Here is a 6,000-nt window from a genome sequence, read left to right on the forward strand (position 1 = left end):
ACAAAACAAAACTAAGACATTTATGTTAATGTTTAAATTTCCTTTAGCTTTCCATCAAGAGCACCTGATACTAATTTGGTAAGCTCACACCAGAATCTTGGCTTTCAATGAAGATCTGTTCCATTAACTTGGGGGAGCAATGCTACAGAAGTAAAGTACAGCCTGGAGATGTTTCTTAAAATTTTCAAGGCCTCCAAGGACCTGGCACCTTCAGTTGCCATGGGTAATATGAGCAGAGCTCAAAGATATGTATATGAAAGAATTTTGCAAACTAAAAGTAGTTTATAAATTTTGCCAGGCACATTGCAATTTGAAATTTCAAAGCATTCACATGGTAAGATATTACAAAGGTCAAAATGAATTTTTATACTTTTCATTTTTCAGAATATTAAACACCAGTCATTTATTAAACAAAAATTTATTAAATATTCACTATTCACAAGGCATTTGCTAAATATTACAGAAACTAAGATGGAACAAACATAGTCACTGCCCTTTAGGAATGCTTTGCCTATCTGGAAAGCATTAATGTAAACAAAAATTATGTGGCAAGTGCTATGTATTAGTTTTCTGTTGCTGTGTAACAAATTGCTTCACACTTAATAACTTAAAACAACATACATTTATTCTCTCATAGTTTCTGTGGGTATGAAGTCTGGGTATAGCTAACTGGATCCTCTACTCAGAGACTCACAAGGTTGAAATAAAGTGTCAGCCAGAGCTGTGGTCTTACCTGAGGCTCAAGGTCCTTTTCTGAACTTATGTGGTTGTTGGCAGAATTCATTTCCTTGCAGCTGCAGAATTCATGGTGACTTGACTCTTCAAAAGTAGTAGATGAGAGTTTCTGAGCTCAGGAATCCGTAAGCCTTTTTTTTAAGTATTCACCTGATTAAGGCAGGCTCACCCGGTCAATGTCTCTTTGATTAACTCAAAGTTAACGGATTAGGTGTCTTTAAGTACATCTGAAAATTTCCTTCATCTTTACCTTATAACATAACCAGAGGAGTGATACCCTATCATCTGAAGAGGTCCTGCCTACACTCAGCGGGAGGGGATTATATAAGGACTTGGGTCACTTATCTTATAATTTTGCTTACTGCATGCTGGAACAGACATATTTAAGAAAGCAATGACAGTCTGGCTGATGTAGCTCAGAGGTTGAGTATTGACCTATGATCCAGGAGATCTCAGTTTGATTCCGGGTCAGGGTACATGCCTGGGTTGCAGGCTCGATTCCCTGTATGTGGCATGCAGGAGTCAGCCTATCAATGACTCTCTCATCATTGATGTTTCTATCTCTCTCTCCCTCTCCCTTCCTCTCTCTGAAATCAATAAAGACATATTTTTTTTAAAAAGAAAGCAATGACAAATAGCTAAAGACTAATAATGGAGAAAAGGGGCAAAGAAGGAGTCATGGGTACTGGTTAACTGTGGATAAGTGAGGCTCCTTGACATCATGATCATTGGAGTATTTTTGTACCAATTAAAGAGCAAATTTATTTCAGACTTTATACATAAAACAAAGAGCTCCAAAGCTATATTAGAGAGGAGCTGCAACTAGGAGACCTCATCAAGAACACAATATGCATTTAAATTCAGATGCCTTGCTCATTGGACCCTGGTAAAATAAAGATTTGGATAATCTAGAACTCAAGAAGGAAACCATTTAGGTTCTTGGGTAGTGGATCATAATACTTTTCAAGTCAATGGTTTTCTTAGCTTGAGTTCCCCTTAAGACAAATGCTTGTGTGCCAATACCTTATTTGAGAATGTGGTTCCTGGAAAAAGGAGCAAAGAACAAGAGAGACTGAAACAGGGAAGGAGGGAAAACCAACTCAGAAACATGTCCTAGTGGTTCTTGGCACCTATTGATCAGCAGTGGTCCATGGATCTGGATGCCTATTGGGTGCTGGTGGTGTCAAAGAAGGTCGAATGAAAAAAGTAGAGAGTATGACCTGGGATGAAGTGCTTTTAAGTTGCACAAGCAAAATCCTGGTCAAAACTTGTGCAGGACTGGTGACAGTGGTACATGGTAGGACTGAGGGGATTTGGAGGAGTACACAAAGGGCATTTGATACATTGCTTTTTTGAAAATATAATACAACTATGGAGTCACTGTCAAGAAAAATGCAAGCACGAGTGCACGCACACACACACACAGAGTACATATTTCAGGTAGTTTTTCTACCTCCAAAGCCCATCCATATATTCAAGAATAGAACCTTCTGTTTCAGGCACATTGTTATAAAGAAAAGATTTTGACAATATGGTATTCATGTGGAAAACGATTGGTTTCTGTAAGAAAAAGATATGCCTTCTATAAATAATTGCCCTCTTCCCCTATGAAGTACTTTTAAAAAAGATATTCTTTTATTCTTCACAAAGTTCACTTCAACATTTATTAATCTTTTCAACAATAAGTGTGGGTGTATTTTGAGTTCACCTGGAGTCATTACTTTTAGCAGCAATAGAAAGGGGTAAGGGGCACGGTTGGAGAACAGTAAGAGAGAACTCCAATATCTGAGATGGCAAATTCTGGTTTGAGGAAACTTTCTATAATATGAGTCTTTTATCTCTTCATGTCAAGACATTCCAGGAACAACAATAACAATTATTGATAACAATAATTAGTGTAGACATAGGGACCCATAAGATGAAACTTACATGTTTAATCATTGTACATCAGTTTTGTTCTATAGTAGAGCTATCATCTGAACTTTTAGGATAGTCGACAGCCTCCCTCAGACCTGGGAAAGAAAATGCGTAAATGGGTCATGCAATCTCACAAAATTAAAAAGGCAAACTGAAAGTATTTTCCTTCTTGAAAAATGAATACAAAGGACTGTACTCACTCTTATCTAGGTGAAATAACATATCACTTTCCAAGACAAAAAGAAATCTCAGTAACATCCCAGATAAAACAAAGGCAGAGCCATATTAGAGAGAAGGTAGAATGAAAGTAAAGCCTGGTGGTAACACTGTAGTCAATAAACATAAATATATAGTCACACAAAAGAATAAAGAAAACTGTAAAGAAATTCAATTTTTCTCTCGAGACCCTTATCAGATGTCCAGTGAAAAACAGCAAAGAGAGAAAGAGAGAGCTCTCTAACATCAAATATGGACTTGAGAGATATTTTTGCTGGATATAGAATTCTAGGTTGATAATTTTTTTTTCTGTCAGTACTTTAAAGATGTTACTTCACATTTGGGGGTTAAAAATTGTTCATAATATCCCTTTATTATCCATAGGATCATTAGCAATGTCAGCCTTTTTCATTTCTAATATTAGTAATTTCTATCTTCACTCTCCTTTTTTCTTGTTTGCCTGGCTAGAGAAATATCAATTTTATTGATCTTTTCAAAGTATCAGCTTTTGGTTTCATTAATTATCTTTATTGTTTTCCTGTTTTCAATTTCATTGATGTCTGCTCTGATTTTTTTCTTTTGCTTACTTTGTATTTAATTTGTTTTTGTTTTGTTTTGATTGTTTGTCTGTTTTAGTTTCCCAAGATGAAAGCTTATATTTTTTATCTTTTTTTCCTTTTCCAATATATGCATTCAACTGTAAATTTCCCTTCAAACAGTGTTTTCACTGTATCATACAAATTTTGATAGATTGTATTTTCATTTTAATTTAGTTTATGGTGTGTTTTAATTTCTCTGAAAATTTCTTCTTTGACTTGTGTGTTGTTTAGAAGTGTGCTGTTTAAATCCCCAAGTGTTTGGGGACTATCCAGATGTCTATTATTGATTTCTAGTTTAATTCCACTATGGTCTGAGAGCATGCTTTTTATGATTTCTATTTTTTTTTTAATTTTTGAAGGTGTGTTTTGACCCATAATGTGGCATCTCTTGGTAAATGTTTCATGTGAATTTGAGAAAACTATGTGTTCTGATGTTATTGAATGAAGTATTACATTAATGTCAATTAGATCCAGTTGATTGAAGGTACTATTAAGTTCAACTATATTCTTACTTATTTTCTGTCCCCAGACTTTGCAATGAAGCAAAATCAAAACCTATAAGATATCAGAAATCCACAAGATAATCCTGTTTTAAAACTTTAAGTCTTTCTGCACACAAAGATTAATTTGTTTACTGAAACAGAGATGTTCCTGATACTTTACAAAAAATAAAATAAAATGTTTCTTCAATATTAATACATCTGAATCATCTAGAAGGCTTATTAAATAATGTTGAGATTCACTCCCAAAATTTCAGATGTTTTTAGACTGTGGGTCAAGTCTGAGACTTTCTATTTCTGTTAAGCTTCATAGGCAATGCTGAAGTTGCTGGCCCAGAAACCAAACTTTGAGAACACTGCTTTACACCATCTAAGTATATTTTAAAATCCATAGTGTTCAGCATAGGTATGCTAAGGATTTGGGGCAAATTGTGCTCAAGGCATTCTAAGCCAGGGTAAATAGTAAAGAGAATATTATTCCTGATGAGGGTTTTCTGTGCTTTAGCCTGACCTGGTGAAGAAACAGTAGTTATTAAATTGCTGATACAACTCACTCACGGAGACACAGTGTAGGTCCAGGCTTCTGGCAATGTTGGCTATCATCCTAGCCCAAATACATTTATTTCCAGATTTTCCTTTATTTCTCCTTAGCAGAGAATCTCTCATTTTGACAGAATCCAGATTGGAAAATACAGTCTTGATCAGTAAAATGGAACCAAAAGAGAGGGGGAGGCACAGCGAAGCAGAATTTGGCTTAAGTGCCCTGAGAAAAGCTCTTGATACACTTAGTGACTGAATCCAGCTTCCCAAATGTAAGCAAAGAGATATTATTGGAAGATTATTATTTCTCAAGGGTGGTTTACTCAACCACCAAAGCCTAGGCCATAATTATAAGGCCATGTTTCTATGTAATTTTCTCTCACTAGAAATCTGCTTGGGTCCTCTTGTATAACCTGGTCAATGTTAGTCATCACCCCATGATGAGTCCTGCTCTGGTTTTACACAACATGGTGATAGTACATCTTACCTGGCTAAGAAAAATACATTTTTCCTCAGTCATTCCTTAAAGGGGAAATGACTCTCAAGCTAGCCTAATCTATGGTCTAACAACATTATTCCTAGACACATTGAAGATTGGTAGTACTTCACATTTGCTACTCACTAGTCAACCAAGAAAATTCATTCAGTCTTCTCTATTCTAGTGCTATTTTGTCCCAACAAATTTGACTTTCCAGGCACAGGATAAGTAGTGCCAGCAGGACCAGTGACATAATATTCATATCTGGGAGGTTCATACCTCTCAGCAACTAACATTCCTCTTCATAAATTTGTGAAATGATATTGTACAGCCAAGATCCCTGATGTGTTTGGATTTTCTGGTAGAATTTTCATAGTGGTTAAACTAAACGAGACCTGGATATTAGAAAAATCATTTGCCTGCATTATCTCTCTTGCTATTAGAGGGGAAAATGACAGACATGGCTAGGTTTGCAATTCTATATCTGCCAGATTTAAGGGATTACTTCTTGAGGATCATTTGGCCCTGCCTTGGAGGGGTAGGTTATCTCTCACCTCATCTCTGCAGTAGGGATAGGGTTAATTATCTTCAGGAAATCCTCCTCATCAGGTTTCTTCCCTTTCATAAAAGCACATGAACACAACTCCTTCCTTCAGTTTGCTATTAAAATATGGAGTTTTGATCTTAACCTACAACTTAGTATAACTGCACTTTAAATTATCCCTAGGAAGTAAAACTTTGAATTCTTTGCTACCTTATACATCAAAAACTTTTGGTTGAAAAAAATATTTATAAGAGAATAGCTTAAACAATAAAATATGTCTCAGGATTAACCGAGTTGGAGCAAATCTCCTTTGTTTGACCTCTGCATAAGCTTGCATTTGCTAATTGTACTTGGTCTACATGGCAGAATATATAGTAAGAAAAAAATCTGAAATGTTTCTATTTCCTTTTTGATTGTTGGCAAGCTCAGAATCATAATGATAGCCACAACTGACAATGCTGAAGATATGTA

The sequence above is a fragment of the Miniopterus schreibersii genome, assembly GCF_964146895.1.
Source record: "Miniopterus schreibersii genome assembly, chromosome: 2".
NCBI classification, from domain to species: domain Eukaryota; kingdom Metazoa; phylum Chordata; class Mammalia; order Chiroptera; family Miniopteridae; genus Miniopterus; species Miniopterus schreibersii.